The sequence below is a fragment of the Centruroides vittatus genome, unplaced genomic scaffold (genome assembly GCF_030686945.1).
Source record: "Centruroides vittatus isolate TY-2023 unplaced genomic scaffold, ASM3068694v2 scaffold_2707, whole genome shotgun sequence".
Taxonomy (NCBI): domain Eukaryota; kingdom Metazoa; phylum Arthropoda; class Arachnida; order Scorpiones; family Buthidae; genus Centruroides; species Centruroides vittatus.
The window spans coordinates 854531-877321 of NW_027122692.1; the positions used below are offsets into that span (position 1 = coordinate 854531).

General features: G+C 27.9%; 1 protein-coding gene across 4 annotated transcripts in view; it reads right to left on the reverse strand.

The window, feature by feature from the left end:
• The window catches only part of shep (alan shepard), a 205514-nt gene that overhangs the window by 149953 nt on the left and 32770 nt on the right, over positions 1 to 22791 (reverse strand). The gene's annotated exons all lie outside the window — the stretch shown is intronic.

Below are 22791 nucleotides of genomic sequence, written 5' to 3' on the forward strand. Positions count from 1 at the left end.
CTGATATTCAGGAAAAGAAGAAGGAATGTTGTTGCATCCTACAGCAGACATTTAAGCACGAGTATGTTCTGAAATCTATTAGAGGTCTCATTTCTCACTATGAAGCCCACTTGTATGCTCACACTGCACCAAGCACATCCACCACAGGCGTCAACTTTAGTGGCTACATTGGCTCCTTGCATACAGAGAAATTGCCAAATCCAGCTTTTGTTTGACATCTCGGCAATGCCCTATCATCTTTTTTTTTCCTTTACAATGCCAAGGACCCCAAGAACTGGCACCACCTCCCAAGAGTGTATTTTGTTCCTCTACATGATCATAGATGTGATACCTCCCTTACATACAATGTGGCTATGTATAGACATGTACAAACATGCCTCAAGGAACAATAGAACATCAAAAAAGACCATTTTTTGACTGTCCTCGCATCTTACACTTCGGACTTGGGAGTGCAGGTCTTCTTTCATCTATCCAGGATCCTCCACTCTGCATGTGATAAGATGCTTTTACAACACCTGGATTTACAAGGCTCCATAATAAAAGTAATGTACACTTCACATCAACACTTAACTGTATAACGTAATTACACTTGCATGTAGTGGTGTTATCAACAGTCTTGTTCGACAGCCCAGAATTTGAAAACTGTTGTATTCAACATTCACCTGTCAATGGTAGCTTTATGCTATTGAAAGTGCTTGTGAACTCAGTTATACTTTAAATTCACCATTGCTAACACCACTACACACAAGTGTAATTACGTTATACATCTACAAGGCTTCTCTAAAGAAATGCACCATCAACCACAAGAACGTGGAGTCGTTCCTCTCACCTTGTAAGTTTTACATTCATCAACATCTAGTTGATGATATCCCATCTGACATAAATTCTATGACGTCATATGTATTCACCAATAGCCAGGTGTAACAACCTACTACACAACACACATGATTCTAAATGTAGAATTTTCATGTGGAATCACAATATTTCTGAGAACATCTACTGGAAAGTAGATGAGAACATTTGTGCAACTGTTTAGTTGCTGGATTTTGGTTGACTTTGTGAGTAGTTCCCCCCCTAAAAGTAGTATCTTTTAAAATCCAAGTTCTTGAATAGATAATTATATATAGCATCTTTAACAAGATAACTATTTGAAAGAAGAATCAAATAACCAAAGCATAATTTTATTAACTGCTGTAGATAACTACAGCAGTTAATAAAATTATGCTTTGGTTATTTGGTTATAATAAATATTAGTGTGATAATCCGACTTTTCTCATATTTCAATCGTCGATGTTATCATACTTGCTCAGTGGTTGTTGTCATCTACTACCTGAGAGAATCTCCTCTTACACGTTCTCGACATCAAAACAACGCATTCCCATGATCTGATGACTTCTTGGCCAGACGATATCCTACTGATATCGAAATTGGCGGCCGAAGAGTCAGTCGTCGCCAGTCCCTCGACAGTGAAAAATCGTCGCCAAATCTCTGTCCTAAGCTCTGCAAGTCACCACCCCTTTCAGATACGTCCGCCCACAAACATCTACTGGATACCCAAACTGTTTTCCGATCCTAACCTTTCTTTCGTTCAACCAGAGCACCCCAGACCAAGCTCCTCTATAAGGAATTTATCACTACACGAATCTTATGTAAACTCTCTCTCTCGAGAACCACGAAATTAGGCCTATCTAACCCTATTTTAGCTATTACACTCACTATTAAGAATTTATGTATTGTAATATAAAGTTTTTCATCCTTTACAAATAAACATTGTTTCATTAACGTGGTCTCTGCAAGAGTCACTTCCAGTGTGCTATCTCTCACTCCATCCCAAATCTGATTGTCCACGCATGCGGCCGCTCGTGTGACCAAATCAACACGCCATCTTGGCTTCTGTGTCTATCCTGACAAGGTACTAAAGAGATGCCGACCCTCCAGTCACATTAGTGATAGGACAATTAATCAGAAAGATTGGGTGTTTTCCAGTAATCGAAATCAAGCAAATCTTGTCATGATTTCCAATTCTAAAAACGACTCTTTCACATTTTATAAGAAAATTAATTATTTCTTTCAATTGAAGATTAAAAATTTTTTAAATTAAAATATTAACAGTTAAGTACTAGAAATTTCCCCATCAAGCATGACAGAATATTTTTTATGAGAAAGTAAAGATTGAAAAATTGAGAAAAGATTCCAGTTGAGCTTGATGGTGTGATGCTGTTTTTTGCAGCTCTTAACAAAGTCATTCTTACTCAATCTTGCTCAAAAGAATTTACCTATCCAATTTTATTCTTACGCTTTCCCCTAGGCATTGTTTTGACAAAACAGCTAGTCTTTTTTATTCCACGTTAATAAAACAAAGATGAATTGTATGTACATTACTTAGATGAATGATAACATTTTCTAAATAATGGACTCATTAGATTATTACTTCCAATTGGATAGTAGAACATTACGTGATTACTATGGAAAGATATTTTTTAAAATTTGTTATAGAAGTGACACGATCAAACATCCTCTCAATTGTGCCACATTATTATTATTATTTCATTCACATTCACTTTGTTTCTATATAAATAGTTCAGTTCAAATATGGTATTACTTGCCAACAAATAATACCATATTTGAATTATGATACCTGACTCTGTATATAATATAATAAATATTTATGTATTTATGTAAACACGGCACACTTGTTTGCTTTTATAATCTGTATTAAACTTTTATAAGGATTCAGTAAGGTACTGTATTACAGTTCTGAATGTAACACACAGTATATTTGAAATAAATTCACATAATACTGTACATCATTTGCAATATACAGTAATTCAAACTTTCATACAGGATAATGTATTAACACTAAATAATACAATATTGAAATACGGAGTCTATAAATAAAAGCTATTTGCAGTAGGACTTCATTCAATATGATTCAGCAGAGTACTAAATGAATGTTGAGTACCCATAGATGGAATCAATATATTTATAAAAGGGTAGTAAAGGTTATTTTTAAACACCATATTTTAATAAGAATACTCAGAAAAAATTATTAAACGGAAGTTACTAGATATGAAAAAGTCTCCAAGTGTCAGAAAAAAAGTGTTATTAATTAAACTGACTTTAACATAATTTTTTCCATAATTTTATATCATTTATATTTTTCTTCATTAAATATTGTGTGAGTAACATCAGTAACATAGGCCAATCATTACTGATTTATATAGTTCATGTTTTTAGAATATAATCAAGTTTTGTATAAAATTATTGAACAAATATATAATTGTCTTTCTTCTTACTAAATTCTGGAGATAAATTTAATTTGTCCAATGTAAGAAAGATTATTTTGTTTAGATGTCATCTGTGGGAGGGAACCTTGCAAACTGTTTCAAAACTATAGCAACAAAGCTCAATTTCATTTAAAGTGCTTTAAACAATACCTTGCATTTAAAAATATTTGGCTTTCTTATTCAATTAGCCATGTAAATAGAGATAAATGCCACTTTAGAACACTCTTATCTTGGCAACTTAAATGAAACGGCCACGTGCACATTCTTAAGATAACTCATAATAAAACCATTCTGTTAAAAAAATTTTTGGTTTCCTCAAGTAGCAGATGCATAGATTATTCATTTAATCAAGGTGCCAAGTTTGAAACCAATTTTAATTACAATACAAAGTAAACAATACTGTCTCTGAGCTTCAATTTGAAAAAATTGTAAACCTGTAAATTCTCACTGTTATCTGCCAATCCATTCATCCGTCTTTCCTTAATCTTGAGAATGGCATTAGATAGATGGAATCCGAGACCAAATATGGAAACCTTAGGTTCAGAAGACCCCGATTAACAATATAAGAACTTCCAATGCAAAATGGAAGTCGTATTATTTCAATTCAAAATTTTTCCCCTAAACTGGCACAACTCTATTGTTAAAGGAAAAGTATGATGTATGGGGACAAGCCACTACTAATTTGCAGTGGAGAGCATATATATTAAAGTAAATAAATTAAAAATATGATTACAAATTACAACCAGACAATAATGGTGATGAATCTGATCGCTGGAATTCAGACGGTTCCAAAGAAATGTAATATGTATACAAAAATGATTTGAAATAAAACAGTTATTAGTATTAGAAAGTGCTTTTAATTAAATTATTTGCATTTAGTCAACTCTTATACATAGTCTTCCACTCCAATGATTTAGCTTTTTAATAGATAGTTTTCAGATTATTGCAACAGGAATAACTCTGTGTAATATTTTCTAAACAGTAATTGGAAAAACAAAACAGAATTTCAGAATCATATTGGATGGCCTGATGTAGTCATCAGGACATCCAATAGGATCAGATCTTTATCATAAAGTGAGCTCATCTCTGGTTAAAAAAGCATAATTACTATTGTTATTAATACCTTTTATACATAATACAGTTTGCGTAGTTCAGTCTTAAATATTCTAGTTCACTTACTTTATAATTACATCTACAATGAATTGCTATAAGAAATTTAACAAAAAATTGGGATAAAATAAATATCTAAGGTAATGCCTTCTAAACTCATCCAATTGAATGATATGTTTTCATAAGTATTTTTGAGTGTAGAAAGTGTATGGCAATGCAGGATTTGTTCCATTTTTATTTTAGAAATTTTCTGTTTGTGGATTTGTACCGTAATTTCCTACAAAATGCAGGAAATTGCAGTACAAATTTGTACAAACAGAAATAACAAACTATTTAATAAAAGCAAACTAAACTAAAACTATATTCAAAGCATATGGAAAACACGAATACTATAAAAAAATCAAATATCCAAAAATAATGATTTTGGTTTTAATATAGTGGAAATTTACATCCAGTGTTAAAATCCAATATTTTATATTAATACATAATACAAAAATTTCAGTTTATAAATTAAATACTTGACTAATAAAATTCATATGTTCTTATTACAGAAAAAACAATATTAACATTTTATAAGGCAATGTTTTTAATATGAATGTTTTCTTATTGATATAAACAAAGATGGAAATGTAGGCTAGTATGTTAGAAAGTATTATTGCCATATTTTTTCATGAAAATATGAACATAAGAGAAATGTTCTTGGCAGTAATAACTAAAAAAATCAAGGACTACATTCAATATTTAAATTCAAAGAATGATTTCTGTTTGTTTAAAACAAATAACAGATAGCATTCTATTTATCTAACAATACTGAAATTAACTAATTTGTATATTTACATAAATAACGAATACAAAAACTGATTTAAAAATTAAAAACTTTTCAAAAATATTTATGTGGAATTTAAGTAAATATTTTTAGAAACTATCAATTTACAAAACCAAACTTTATTAATAAATATTTGCTAGAAATTTAATTCAAAATAATAGAAAAAAATAAACATCCAGAGGAAAATCCTATGATTCGTCAATGATTCAAATATGACTTTTCACTGCTTATTACACTAGACTTATATAAATGATAGGTCTACTATAAATTCAAAAATAATGTAGTGTAATACTAATGTCTAAATCAATATGAAATTTTTTCTATGAAGAAATATTATCATCATGCTATTTACATTACAGTAAATTTCTATCAATATACAGTATAATTCAGTTTTTTTAAATTATTATATGCAAAATCAAATACAACTGAAAAGAATTAAGAAATTTATAATTGCTATAACTGAAACAAATCTTCAAATAATCTTTCAGTAAGAAACACAGATAAACCTTGAGTTTTGAACATCTCACTTTTCAAACATTTCTGTTTACAAACAAAATTTTGAACGCCATATTTGCGTTGGTTGCCTTATGATAATTCAGTTGCTGAACAAGCTAATTGGCAAGAGCTGGCCATAGATTACAGAGACACAGACAGTCAACTCCATGTATTTCCTGTGTTATAGAAAGTTGACAGCCCAACCGACCAAGAACAGAACTACTGATTCGGAAATTAGTGGTGCAGAGATTGTCTCGTGTCATTAGACATCACGACACAAACCATTAATGATGATGTTATTCAAATTAGATTTCAATGCGCATGCAGGTAAGATACTACTTTTGTTTTTCAGTATGTGTCGTAATTGGACTTAAATCAAACCAATTAATAAACCCTGTATTTATTGACATTTACAAAATATAAATCACGACCACAAATCCTGTTTAAAGGTGCTTAACTAGAATTAAATAACAAAAATTTATTAATATAATATTATATATTATAATATTAATATTTATTAATACTAAATAGCCAGTTAACTAAAACTAAAAATAATAATTAAAACTCTGGTTTTTACCCCAAAACTGAAACTAAAAAATAAAATCAAAAATTAATTAAATTAAAAGTTAAATCAAATCAATTGAAACATAATATTTTGGAAAGTATGGATAAAATACTTGTCGTCTGTCTTGATTGATTTGGTTATATTTCATCCAGGCGGAATCAAATCTCTATTTATCGCATATTTTTGTAAAGCGATGGTTTTGCTTTTGATTGGTGGCGACGGAACGTTTTGCTTTTAATACTCATACATACATAAATAATATTATATATAATATTATATTGCATTTGTAGACCATATTTTTGCATGAAATACAGCTAAAAAGGTTATGCTTTGGAGATCAGGAATGGATTAATCCATTTATATTGTTTCCTATGGGATAATTTGTTTCAGTTTGAGAATAAATCAGTTTTTGAACACCTTTCAGGAACAAATTAAGTTTGAAACCAAGGTTTGACTGTACAAAAATATAACAATTACAATTTAGTTTAGAAACAATTCTAATGAAAATGAATTACCACTTAAAGGAAAAAAATTAAAAAATACAAGAAAAAGTAATGTATGAAAATTACTATCAAACTAAATAGACTAATCTACACAAACGATAACTAAATACAATAATACAGTAGAGCATCGATTATCCGACTTAATTGGAGACTGGGGTTGGTCGGATAACCGAAAAGTATGAAAAAATACATTATTAGTATAGTGTATTAGGCCTGGTTTAAATACTAGCCTCCCTTTCATGGTCGAGTCAGTGCTGCCAGCTAAAACATGCAAAAGTTTAACAAAAACAATATTAAAGTAGCCAAGACAAAACCAAATATTGTAGCATCACATCACTAGCGGACATTTGAATTTGCCGACTAGAACGCGGTCGGTTAATCGATGCTCTACTGTATAATAATTCAAAAACTTAAAATAATACAAAACTGAATCTTCAGAAAATACTGATTTAGAACCTAATTAGAAGAATATTTACATTTACATTATTAGAAAAAAATATTTACATTTGAAGTGTTTAGAAATAGAAAATTCATCAACGTTTTAAAAGTTCAAATGAAACAAAACTTCCTTAATATTGTTGGACTTTCTTCAGGAAATATAAAATACTAATATAAAACAGAAATTTCATATTCATCTGACCATAATACTCAAATATTTATTTAGTATTAAGTATCACATAAGTATAAAGATAATATTAAGTATCAGTAAAAGTGTCAAAACTAAACACCAAATTTCACTAATTTAAAAACTGACAATTTATCAAACTTAATACACTTTATAAATACCTTTATATATTATATATATATATATATATATATATATAATTTATTTGTAATCTGATTCTGCAACCTTACAAAGAATGTAGTTATCAAAGAGCATTATAAATAAAATAAAGTACAATACCGCAGTTGTTATATAAATTGAATCAGTTTTTAAAAGACATTATTAATTAGTTAATTAGTTAACTCTGATTTGTAATATAAAGTTTAAATTAATTACTTTAAAATTGTAAAAGATAACACTTAAAATGTTTATGGGACTAACACAGTGTTTATAAATTAAAAATTATTTTAATATATCCTTATGAAAATTATAAAACTTTTTCTGATTTTTTTTAATGGTAAAACAAGGTCTTCTCTTTTATTTGAGAAATTTGACATCACAAGATTAAATTTTATAATTTAATAAAAGTTGTTATCTTAAAATAAGAAAAACTGCTACTGAAGATTAGTGGAGGTATACTCCTAAATTAATAAATAAGACTTCTGATAATTTGAAATGGGCGTTAAAATACTTTGTTCCATTACATTCAATTTCTGAAGTTTACAATGTTGCAAGGGGCCATCCATAAATTACGTAAAGGCGATTTCGGCTATTCTAGACCCCCACCCACCCGTGTAAGAAACTGTAATATTTTCTTTGATCCCCCCTCTCCCCTTCCTTATCTTACGCAATATTTAAGCATGACTTTATAGAAAGATTTTAACAAAAAGAATTTTTTTACGAAACCCTGAAAACCTTAGGTCCAAAATATATAATTATTAATTACTTAATTAATATGTATTATTATTTATAAAAGACTATGTAAACAAATTTAAAAATATAAAAATTTAATGAATTCGAATGAACAATTTATTTTAAGAACTTTATTTTTTAATTATTAACAATCTTTTTATTATTATCAATATTAATCAATGTCATAATATTCATTTTTATATTAATTTTAATTTTCACAAAAGGACGCAGAAAACTTTGACAGATCGACTAGCTAGTGCATGTGTAAACAGAAACGTCAAACAAAATAAAAGAAGAGCAAATAGAGAGAAACCACATTCCATTGCCATATTGATTACATCTTGGCTAAGGCCAAGAAAATAAACTACATGCTGCTAAAATGTGGTAGGTGCTACAAGCATTATGATTTAGTAATCATAAAGCTTGTAAAACTCTATATAATGGGGCAATACAACCAATGCTACTTTACACAGCCTCTAGCTGGGATCATGTAACTACTAAAAATTCAGTAGCAAGTAAATTACTCTCTCTTCAAAGACAGTTTGCCATCAGGATTTCAAAGTGCTGCAGAACTGTTTCTACTAATGTTTCTCTGATACTAACAGAGCTCCTTCCTTTGCCACTATGTATTGTAGAAAGGTTCTAAACTACTGCATCAGAACTACAAACATCAAGGCTCAACAACAGTCTCTACTCCTATCTATGGCTGTTCATATGCTACCACATTGCAATTACCCTACTATCTCTGATCATCACCCTGTAAACAAGGTTATCCCCAGGGTCCATTTGGTGTCATCTGCTTCCTCTGTGGATACCATGCATTAATATCTATATCTACACAGATAACTCCAATCCCCTTCATGTTGGCTCAAGTATCTACCTTCCTCCAAACTGACATATTTTGCCCAAAATATGTTAGAAGGTACAGATACCGCCCACATACCTCCATCCATCAAGCTAAAGAAGATGCCGTCTACCAAGCTGCTTAGTGAGCCACTTCACTACCAAACAAAACTCTGTCTATCAACATTTACAGCAGTCCTAAAAGCTCTGTTAAACCCCAATTGCAATAGCAATAAAATCACATACACTCAAACCTGTTTTTGTGCAGTCTTTTTTTGTGTGATTTGTTTTGTGCAATTTTTTTTGTGCAGTATACCAATTTGATTGAAATTCATATACCGCACAAAAAAATTGCACAAAACAAATCACACAAATAAAAAATCGCACAAAAACGGGTTTGAGTGTATATCCAGCACCATATTAAAAATCTTGTTAATTAATAAGATAACTTTTATATTCATTCTTGGCCATACTGGCATACTGGGAAATGAAAAAGCTGACTTTGAGGCAAAGTCAGCTGAAAAGGACACTGACTTGGACTACTCTCACATCCCTCTCTCACATAGCAGCCTTAAAAATTATATTCATGACAACGCTATGCAAAACTGGAATCAACAATGGTCGAGCAGTAAAACAGGTAAAATAACAAGACTTTATTTTCCTAGTGTTGAATGCAGGTTCTCATCACCACTTAGAGATTTAACGTTTGCTACTGTTCAACTTCTTACTGAGCATAGTAATTTTAAAAGCTACCTGGGGAGTGTATAACCGGGAAGAAACTGCCTCTTGCTGTTACTCTACAGAAAACCTAGACACCGTCAACCATATGATCTATCATTGTCCAATTTACGATCAAGCTAGACTTATTCTGAAATTAAAAATCTTTACATTTGGTTTCAGGTGGCCATGTCCACTCAATAAGCTTGTTCAGAAGCCACTGTTTGATGCTTTTTACAATTATGTTCAAAATATAAGGAAGAAAAGACTATAATTTCTAATTTTACAATTTAGTTTTCACTAAAAGCCGAATACTAATTTTATGTTTACTTTGTATCATGTATTTTGGTTTTTGTATTCTTAGTGTTACACACCCATAGGAGTGGTTCACTTATTTTAATATAAAAAAAAAAAGAGAGAAAGAGAAACCACCACATGGCCTTTCTCAACCTGGTTTAATGGTTCAATTATATGGTAATCAATTTATGTTACGAACTCCAGACATAATTCACGGAATGCTCTGAAAGATTTAAATTTTAGGAATGAATTTATATTCTTTTCCATTGTGATTCAAAACCTTTTAGCCTTACGAAGACCTTTCAAACAGATCAAGAACATTTGCATATGAAATTATTGCTGGTTATTTAAGTTGTACATTTGTTTTATTGTGTTTTAAAGACCAGTTTAAAAGTTTTTAGTGATTTACCCTTAATGATAATAATTTTCACTTGATTTGTGGTTGAATTTTTGGAAACTAATGTAACAAGTAACACAATATGTATGTCATAATTAAATGTTCAAAATGCTAATATTTAAAAAAGCAAAGCTCTGTATTAAAAAGTTATGTAAAACTAATTTCACAATGAAATAAATTCTCACACTTGCAACAACCATTTCCTGTAGGCAAATTATGAAACCAGCTTTCAAGTAACATGCCATATTATGTTAGTTAAATGCAAATGATAGACTGGCAGTTCTGACAGAAGCTTGTCAACAGGATGCTAAAAATACTTGCTCTAATTGTCTATAGAAAAAGGTCTGTCATAAATGTACCTCCATCATTTTGGAATTAGTTTGTCAAACTTAAACATGTTTTTTTAATAATAATATATTAACTATGTTCGAAATATTAATATTTAGAATATATTTAATATAAATTTTTAATAAAAGTAATATATTAACATCTTTTTTAAAACTATTTTGTTTTATTTTGGCTTAATTTATTTATCCTGTTCAAATTTGCGGTAACTGAAGGAGCTTCAATAAAACAGACAAAAGTGCTTTTAATTTTATTTTTATGTAAAAAAGCAATTTACTTTTTACTTAAATTCAATTTTAAAAAAAATTTATTTCATTTGTTGATTTTTTAAAAATTTAAATTAAAAATTTTTATGTATTATTTTCGTTAATTTCAATATATATTAAAATAACAATACTTTTTATTAAAACTAAATAACTTTAATATTTACAATAAATTTCTAATTAACTAAGAATTTCTGTACTGTTTGCTTTTAATTTTAAGAAGCATCTTAAGAAAAAATCAATCTGTAAAAAGTATTTTAAGTAACGTTTTATTAAGAGATTGATTTCCTACTTCCTAAGAATTTATTGACAGAAAATATTGATGTCTTTGTAAGTAGGACAAATTCGAGTTTCTATCTAAAATAAAAATAAAAATTTATTTAGCATTTTTGAGAGGAAATCGTCTTCAGAATCATCAAGCTAAGATGATCATTTAAAACAAACAATAAGTTTTATAAATTATTGTTTAATCTTTATTATTATGAACACCTAATAATAAAAATTAATTAATTAATAATTTATAAAAAACTTGCATAAAAAATTTTTTTATATCAATTTCAGAATGCCAGTTCAATTACATCTTTGAATTATTCTCTCGATATCTAGTCAAATGCTTAAATTTGTTCAAATAATAATGTCCAGCAATATTGATTAGAATTTAATATACTATATACTGTAGCTAAAATATGTTATTTAAAAACTGTTAAATTTCAGTTTATCATAACTGCTCGAAAATCCATAACTACGATCCGTATCTTTTCCCACTTTATTTTCTCTCTTCGTTAATTCACTATTATATCTTTAGGTATATCTATTTGAAAACTGTTGTCTCTGATGGTATAACTTTAGATTACTCTTGCGAAACAGTAACTTCTTTTCATAACATTTCATAATTAACTCATATTCTTCTTCTTACGATCCTGTTTATGTTCATCTATTCACTTTTCAACTGTTTTCCTCATATTTCCTATATTTTATTGCATTCTTTGCATACTTCGGTAATACCTCAATTTAACGGACTTCGAGTTTAACAGACAAATTTTCCAATTCTTATCTGTTACGTAAAAAAATTAACACCCCATTATTTTAAAATGCTTTTTGCATGTAATATGCAATTACTTATTGTGACATCATCTCGATGCCTGACTAATTTTTAATCTCCTTTCAATTATCCAATATGTGTAAAACAGTACTTAGATTTAGTCTTGTAGGCTTTATAAAGATATGTTTTGAAATGTAAAGACATTATTATCGGCACAGTAATGCCTTCTGATGCCATGGTTAATAAGTAAAGAACAGAAAGTTTTAATGTATTTTTAATAGCTGTGATTATCTGTAGTAAATGTGTGATTTAATTATAACAGTTATGAAATTTAACACATCATTGTTGCTGATGTGAGATATTGTTCTTTGTTTTAGAATGTTTAGTTTAAATTAAATATTACTACATTAAAAGTAAACATAAGTGGTGTTGATTTAAATTTGTTTTAATGCATATGATCATACCCACACTTAAAAACAATGTGACAAAAAAAAAATGATGATTTAGAAAAGTTATAATCATGTGGCTCATCCGGAAGATAGTCACATGAAGTTTTCATAATTTGTCTGAGATTGATGGAGTAAATTTGAAATTGATTTGAATCTGTACATCAGACTTTTCCTGTCAGCAACAGAGTCCTGTAAGTCATTATCAAACTCCTTTCAGGAAAAAATTTTTTTAATTGAAGTAGCGTGACTTCCAGTTTGTATCAGAAGTTCATATATAGTTAATCGGGACCTCCTGCCCCTAAAATTTCTATATTTAGTCTTGAATTTCATGTATCTATCTCTGTTCTGTAGATTAAGGCAGGATAGACAGATGGACAGATGACAGTGGGAATTTATGGGCCTACAGTTTTTTCAAATTGCAGCCCAATTAAATTAACAAGTTATTATTTTTTCAAATCCAAGAATCACTGCTCTTAACTTCATACCACAATGGGAGTGTCTCGATATATCATCATCCGAGGACAATTAAATAGGAATTTTTTGTTTTTTATCAAATTTAAATTGTTTTCTTTTAAAAAAAAACATTTATTTATTTGCTTAGTTAAGTACAATTAAAGTGTATTTTCAAAAATTGTTTGATTATTCATTTTGATTCAGAAGTATAATGTGTGTGTAAGAATAATACACAATAGAAAATTTTTCTGTGAAATTAAACTTCTTATACAAAGGCCTACTTAACTTTAATTACACAAACATATCTACATAGTAGAAACAGATAAACTGACAAATTTGTCAATTTGTTAACATATATAATAAAGTAGGTTTTTTTTAGGTGTGTTTTATTCATAAAGTAAGCTTTCCAAATATGTAACGGACTTTTGGCTTTAACACACACCCTTCGCCTGAATTCATCTGTTAAATTGAAGTTTTACTGTAATATCTCACATACTTTTCTTTTTTCACCTAGCCTTTCCTTTTAGTTCTTCTTCGTGTCAAAAACATTCGTGGATCTTCTCTTCATTATTATAACTTTTTGGAACAGTCTTTATCTTAGCATTGAATAACTCCACTAAAACATTTAAACTATACCAGCAAAAATAATTTAGTTTAAATTCGTTACGACAAACATTTTCAATCCTAAGGGGATCAAAAACATTTGTCATAATGCGTTTAAATTAAATTATTTTTGCTGGTATAGTTTAAACGTTTTAGTGGAGTTATTTAATAATCTATTACCAGCTTCGAAAAATTCTTTATCTTAGCATTTTGGAAAACTCATTTTCTTAGATTAAAATAATTAATTTTTTTCTCTATTTCAAATTCTTTCTTATCTTTTCCTCCTTAAACACATCCCTCTTGATATTTTCCATATAACCAAATTCAAAATGCCTGGCAATGATATAAACATCCAAACCTGATAGTTATATATTAAAGCCAAACAATTGCAAATTATATCAGGTTATAATACAGCCTGATATATTTTGGCAATCGTTTGCCTTTCAGTGTTAAATACATATTCTACTTCTACCTCACTTTCAGTTTTTCTAAATAGACATCTTAAAGCAGACATTTTATAATCATAAGAATGAACTAGTCACCATAGTTAATTTGGTTAATCTGTTGAATTAATCAATGTACCTTTAACAGTGGGTAAAGTTGAAGGAACATTAACATTTTCAACAATTCAGTAACAATCTCCAGGCTAGGACAGACAAAAGTAAAATTTTATAATCATATGAAAGTACTAGAATTATCATTAAATATGTTAGATGCAATGATGCTTTCCTGAGTACTTTTATGATTTTTCTTTTTTCTCTCAGTTGGGTAACACAATCATCCGGAATATATGGTATTTCCATATGGCTATTATAAATGTGAAAACTCTTATATCATTGAACCATTGACCATTTAACTTGAATGCTATCAATATAAAATTGTCTGCTGGGTGAGCATCTTTTCCTTTGCATCTTAACTGACTGGAAAAATACAGTTCTACTTACTAAAACTTTACAAGTCATATTTACATTTAAAGCTTTCATTTGTAATGGTTGTGCCAGTTCATCTATACTTAGTAAAACATAATTGGTTTTTTTAAGATACTTTAAATATTAACAAATAAGCAACCATTCAACCAAACAAACACTCTAGTAATAAAATTTCACCTTTGCCTCCAACCCCAACATCAACGTGCACTTTGACCATGTACACCTCATATATATAGCATCACTCGCAAGAATTTCTCAGGTATTTGGAGCAGTTGGAGATATAAAAGGCCACCAGAAAAATGCTGCTATAAACTTTAGTGATGTAGATTCCTTCCACCCTACATGGAAGTCAATCTAACAGCTGTACAACCCTCTCCCCTCTTAACGCATGTAAGGCAATCTCCATCGTTTTAACAGATATAGTAATCAGTTAGCCTGAAGATGAACATTTAACATGGGTTATAACATTAGCTGTCTTACATTTTTGTGCTGGATATTGATTTATTTCACCTTGTTTATTAACAAATAGATTTACAAAGGTAAACCAATGAAAAAGTTGTTTTTTGATGTTAAAATAATGTGAATAAATCCTTAAATTCAGTAAATAAATTTTAGGTTTGGATATTTTTGATATTTCTAAATTATCATCTTCAGGAAAAACAGAATCAAACTAAAGCATGTAAAACAGAACAATTTTGATTTGACAGTAAATATAATATTCACATGACCATTTTTAATATAGAAATGATTTTTACATAGTTCAAGATTAACTTAGATTTCTTACATCTTAACAGAAAAATAAACTAATGTTTCAACCTTATGCAGCATTTTCACTTGTAGAAGGTTGCAAACACTACATCAATTGGCTGATTTCATTTCGAAAGTAAGATGGAAGAGACATACACAATATACATTTTAGATTTATAAAGAATAGATAAATTTTACTGATCCATTAACTTAATTTTTATTGATGTGATATATAAATATCAATATTCATAAAAATTACGATATTCTTTCAAATGACTATACTGTATTGACAGAATATAGATCAAAATTTCAAATGAGACTAAATCAAATTTTTATGTATTTGAAATTTCTCATTATTTCAATAATATACAATAATGTCAAATGTAAAATAAATTTATACTTTTATACTTAAAAACATATGGCCTTATTTATAAATAAAAACAATTTCATGATTTGTTGATATGACACTATACATATATCATGCTAACATAAACACTAACATAAGAATCTACAAACCCAATTTTGGAGTAAAGCCAAACATATCCTGATGTAATCTAGCAATTGTTTGGCTTTAACACAAACACCATGTAATTTCAGTGTGTGGCTGCTTGAGAATGTTTCATTTATTTTATAAACAAATAACAAAGTACTATAATAACAAAGTGCTTTAGAGGCTTATGTTTATCAGTTCAACAGAATACCGTACTGTAAAATTGACAATTGGTATTCATTTTGTTATGATGAGTTAGACAAGAATAAATATGTGGAAGTAACATAAATACCAATACTTGTACAAAAAAAGAAGTTTTGACACGTGCAGGCTATATAAATACCATCTAAAATTTAGTGCAGTCAATTAGCTATTGACTGCACTAGTAGGCTAAATCTTTGGGTTTCAGTACTACAATCTCTTCACATATTAGAAAGTGCTCCATTATATCTGGGGCTCACAGAAACATCCTCATCACAAACCCTGGGTAGTGATTTAAAGAGCAGCAAATTCTGTTGTCCCACACAAGTTGATAATGAGTGAAATTCCAGAAATATTTTTTTATTTACAAAATTAAGGAAGATTTCCGTTTATAATTATTTGATATTATTTACATAACACAGAAAAACTTTTTAATGTACAAAAATTATATCCAAAAAAAAAAAAAAATGACGAAATTAAAGTCTGAAGTTAGGCTTTTAGAATCAACAGTTATTATTGTCAATAAACTGTTTATTAAGTATAACCAGTTTGGAGTGGTTGTTTATATTATTGCTAATTTTGAAAAATTTTTCAAACCTCAGAATTGAAGTTATTGTAAGACAGTAAAATCAGTGGGTTATTAGTCTTACACTATATATTTTCAATCACTTCTTTAATTCTGAGCCTTGAAAAACTAGTCAACAAAAGACAATGATAACCACAATAATTATTCTATTAAAAAAAGTTGAAATGACTCCGTAGTATTATTTCTATTGTATGTTGAATTATTTAAAAACTTCTAATCATAGAGAACCTGAAAACGATCTGAATCAGATCAAAAGTATTCATCAGACTTACTATTAATATTAAAATTTAAGCTGATAATAAGGTATAAGTAGGGCTATTTTTCAACCAGAACACACTGGTACATGAAAAAGTATCAGTAGCTAGTACATAGTACATTCAGTTACCTTATAAGCAAACTGGCATTAATTTTTCTTGGAAAACAATCACTGGATATAAGTATTTAACCAATAGAATCATCTTGTTAAAAAAATTCTCTTCTTGCTTTTTCTTTATTTTATTTCGTACACTTTGATAATTACAGTATTACATGCATTAAAAAAACAATTTGTTTTTATTTTTCCTTGTATAAAATTTGAAAAATCTACTATTTTATAAAAAACAAATTCAGAACAATTAATTTACCATTCACTAGGCTATATAATAACAACAGATTTACAAAAGCAGAATGAAAAATGATTTTTTTTTTTCTTACGTATGTTTATTTTAAATATTTAATGTAGCCTACAGTTGAACCTGACTATCTCTAATCTCACAGGAACAAGAAAAAATTGGAGATAGACAGGTTGAGATGTAGAGATTCCTACACAATAAACAGTTATACATTTGATTGGAGGTACAGTATTTTATTAATACAATAGCAAGACTGCACATACCTGTATTAGGTATAAATAAAACATTTTTGACATACCTTAACAGAAATAGTTTGTCAAAAGTTTCTGATGCTCAACTTTCTACAACCAATAAGACACAAACCACACTCACAGCTAATCAGAGAAAAGCAGTGTTAATTGCAACTATGTACTGTATTGTAAGAGATGTTTCTCAACTACAGTTTATGCTATCAAAATGTAGTTGCTGAGCTTTGAATTTGTAATTGGACTTCAGTCCATAATTTGAGATACAGAGATTTTGGGAGAAAATTATTTGAGATAAACATGGAAAATATGTTAAATTTAGGCTGAAAATGCAGGAAAAAATTAATTTCAAGAGAAAGAGGTTTGAGATAAACAGATTCAACTGTATTTTGATTAAAAGAAAATTTAAGCTTGTATAACTAATTTATCTTTTACCATTTTTTTTAATATTTTATCAAATTACACATTGCAATTAAATATTCTATAAATTAATCTAATCAAAATATATATGTATAAAACAAATATCAGCTAAGATATATTTAACAACTGCCATATAAACTAAAAAATCAACTGGTATTATTCAACATGTTGATTATAACACAATACACCTATTAAATAATAATGATATACATTTTATAATAGAGTATCAAATTTCCAAATTTAAAATAACTTAAAATGAAAAACATAATACAAGGACATAATATAATAGCTTAGAAACTTTTCTAAGAAAATTTCTAAGCTATTAAACTGTGTACTCATTATAAGAATACCGAACGATAAGATGACATTTCAAATATTTTTTATACAATAAAATTTTTCAATAATAATAGATTATGATAGAAATATTCTGTAAGATGAGGAAACTTCAGTTAATAATATTGGTATATGCTTAAGTTAATCACTATTAAAAATAAATAAAACTTAAATAATGTAAATAAATATGGTTGCATTCTTTTTCTGGCATGACAAAAATAAAAAATATCATTTATACAATATTTAAAACTGGGTAAGTATCAACTTTATACTTTTTATAAACATCACAGGTAACATTTTCTTATTTAATTTTAATTAATTGCTGGATCAATGTTTTTGGCTGCATTTAAAATCCATCTCAAGATTCAAAATACAGAACAAAAAATTATTAGTTGTGGAATAGATTGACTAAACACAACATTATATAAGAATTAAATAAGACTGGTAACTGTTCTTGTTTTTATTCTATATATTAAGATTGTAGTGGGTAATGAAGTAATGAATGTGGCAAAAAATATTCACTATTTAGGAGAGTTTTTCAAACTCAGTACCATATCATAGAATTTAAAACAAAGGAAAATACAACCACATTTAAGAAAATCAAAAATTTAATATTATAAAAATAACTTTCACTCAAACCTACTAACCGAAGTAAAACATTGTTCTAATAATGCGAACATTTTTGATGCCCCTTCTGGCAACCAAGAGGTCTTTAGAGATACGATTGAAGGTACATAAATCGGGGATATCACGAAATATATACACGACAGCCCTTTCGACCTATGCATCAGATCCTGACATTACGGCAGAATTTAACAGGGCACGTATTGTTCTCACCACCCCACGTCAAGATCACCTCAAAATATTAGAAGCTATGGAAATATTTAAGGTGGAGTGTAAAAGCATTAATTATAAGGAAGAAATGTCACTTTCTACAGCATGGCAATTCCTAATAAAGGATAGCATTTAAACTTATTTATTTATTCACGTTTATAATCGTTTGAATTATAAACGATTTTAATTTCGATTATTATAGTAGTTTAAGATGTTACGTTGGATTTGAAGTGCGCGTGCATTAGGAATGCGTAAATCGAATGCCTTTGAAAAATTCGAACGTGAAGAACCAGCTTACAACGGTTTTAGTGGAATGCCTGAAGAAGAGCCCAGAAGGGGCATCGAAAACATTTGCATTATTAGAACAATTTTTTACTCTGGTTAGTAGGTTTGAGTGAAAGTCATTTTTATATTCATCCCGATGTAGTAAGAAGTTAAGAAAACCAAAAGTTTAATATTATAATTAAATAACACAAAAATTTAATCAACTATTTGATTAAAACTTGATACTTCATGCTAGTCATCCAGTTTTAGCCTTCTGCAATTTTGACGTTTAAAAAATATATATATTTATGAATATATATATATATTTTTTTATGAATAAAATATGTACAGCTTGAATCTCGTATTGAAAAATGAATCCATATTAAAGAATCAGTTTTCAATATTTATCTTTATTAAAAATTCAATTTCAGTGTAACAATGGCTATTTTCTAAGAATTTATGAGGAAAATAAAACTTATTACATTGTTAAATAAATTTCAGACATACTGACTGATCTACTATTAAACACAAATTAACCTACAAGTTTATTTATTTACACAAAATACAAAAAAAAACAATGTCAGTTAGGAAAACAGGCCTCCGTAATAAATCAATTAAAACAACCGATACTTTTCAATCTAACTTTGAAAAAATTATTTCTAGACCTACATTATTGTCATTTTTGTATTAATGTTTATCATCGACTTAATCACTTGTTACTCAACTAATTGAGACCATATATTTTCAAATTTGACAAACAAATGAATGAGTCATCATCCCATAAGGGAAATGCATGTATAATAAGGTTAATTCTTTTCAAAATAAAAGTATTTCTGTTACTTTTAAAAATTTTTATTGCTATATTCGAATTTCTGAAGTAGACAATTATTAATTCAAATGTACAATTTTATTATATTTATGTCTTTAAAAACATACAATTATTTTCATGAGACATTTTAACTATATTATGATTGCTATTTCTTAGAATGTGATTTTATAGTATATTACATGTAATAAAAATTTGATATTTGAAGTAGTTTAATATTCACATAAATCATATTATAGTGTACACAATATGATTTCTGTAATAATTTGAATTATTATATTCAATTAAATGCTTTATTAAAACTATAATTATGTAAAAGAAGCAAGTGTTTTTCAAAAAATAATAGGTACTCATTGAGAAAAAACTAAACTAAACTATAAATTTTAAATTTCCAGGAAAAGTGTTTTTGGTAAATTTGTAGATAATTATAGATGTCACAAAGCATTTGATTTAATGCCTAATTACTATAATATTCACAAAATAAATGAGATTTTTACATATTTAATAATCTAGCAACACAGTTTGTTAGGTTATTTTTATTTTGCACTCAGATTTGAATCCCACTTTGGACATAGATATCTTATTATTGTCCAATTACAATGGAAATTACTTTTGGGGAAGGATGGTATATGATACTGTTTCTAATTAAAGTTATCTAATAAAAACAAAATTCTCAAGATGATAATGGATATTTTTTCGGATCCTTGACTATTTCACTATGCCCAGATTTTACTTTGACCTAACTACGACTCTTGACAGTTCCATTATCTTTGAATATACAGTAATTAAAAAACAAAAAATTTAAACAGTTTTCTAGAAACCTGCATGAAAAATAATTTAATTAGGATAAACATATTTGGAATTTACTATTCTAACATAAGATCCAATTTACATTGACATAAACAACAGAATATTAACGTAATTTTAAATAAATTGAACAACATATCAGAGTTTTTTGAATTTAAATTTTGAATACAGGCTTATAAAATTATTTAAGCATTTCTTTCTGACTATATTTACTTCGATCTTCAGATCTGTGAAATTATTTAATTGTATTTCTTAACTTTGTATTTATCTGCTTTTTTAAATTTTTACACTAGTCAAATCTAGTTAACTGGCTTTTAATATGCATAAAACTTTTTTGTTTGTAAATTCCAGAATAAGAACATGTAAGAAAATACAATAGAGCAATTAATTAATATTAAAAATAGACTGTATTTTTGATTCAAAGGCTATAAATATTTCCAAAGCAAGAAACCACCAAGAAAACTAAAAGATCTTTTTTTATTACAGAAAAAAAAAATTACGTGGGAGAAAGGAGGTCAGAATCAAATAACAACACATAAAAGCAGTCTATCACCTGAAGTAAATATTTATCAGACATCATATTCATGCATTATTTCTAGCAATTTCTGTAATTCTGTTACTCCATTCTGTTATATAACAGACAAAAAATTATGTAACAACCAAAAATAACAAAGTATTAAGCAAACTCTTTCAATTTAAATGTCTTGTAAAACATGTTATTCAAGCTATAATGCAAAACCAAAAAGAATTATACAAAGCCAAACATTCTTGGACTTTTAACACTCGCCTTTAGAACAAATTTCAAATTATGGAAGTTACAAACCCAAAATCTGCTTCCAAAACTGTTTATACTCATTAAAATGTTAACAAGTTACAAATTATTAAAATATTAAGTCTCTAATTATTGGTAATGGCAATTACCATGAAATTTCGATATATCTACATTTGCTCATAAAGTTTATAAGTCTAATTAAAATTAATATTCCTTATTTACAACAGGAAAATTTATTCAACTCATACTTATATATATATATATATATACATAATAATATATGAACAAATGTTGGTATATTCCCTTCAATTTTCCTTATGTTCATATAATTGCTAAACTTGTTTTTCAATGAAAACTTTCAATTTTCTAAAAATTTATTCTTGAATGTCAATTAAAAGTTTTAATCCTACATTAAATTTAACAAATTTTATATTTGACAATTAAGTTTCATATAAACCTTTAAGAATTCAACTTATTTATGCATTAATTATTCAAATAAACATCGTACTAAACCTGATAACATTAAGCCAATACGTCGCCACCTGCCGTAAATAATCGGGCTAATTAACTTTTGGATTTAGCCCAATGTTAATCGGGCTAAATCCAAAAGTTAGCCTGATTATTTACAGCAGGTGGCGACATATTGGCATTAATTATTATACAAAACCCGCATCACATCATCGAGTTTAAGAATTAATAAATAATAAACCTGCAAATATAATATAAATCATCATTTATAATCCAATGTACTTGTTTTAAAATAAAAACCTGTTTGAAAAATTAACTTATAAAATTATTTTATCTGTATTAAATTTTAACGTAACAGCAAAATTTTAACAAAAATACATTACTTTTATCAATTTATTCCGATTTACAGAAAATTACACAATAAAATATTTTTCCCCTTAATTTTATTAGAAATTCTTATTAGATTTTAATAAAAATATTTCGTTAATTTATAAAAAATTTAATGACAATAGAACTTAAATTGTATAAAATTAAATTCTGTTACTAT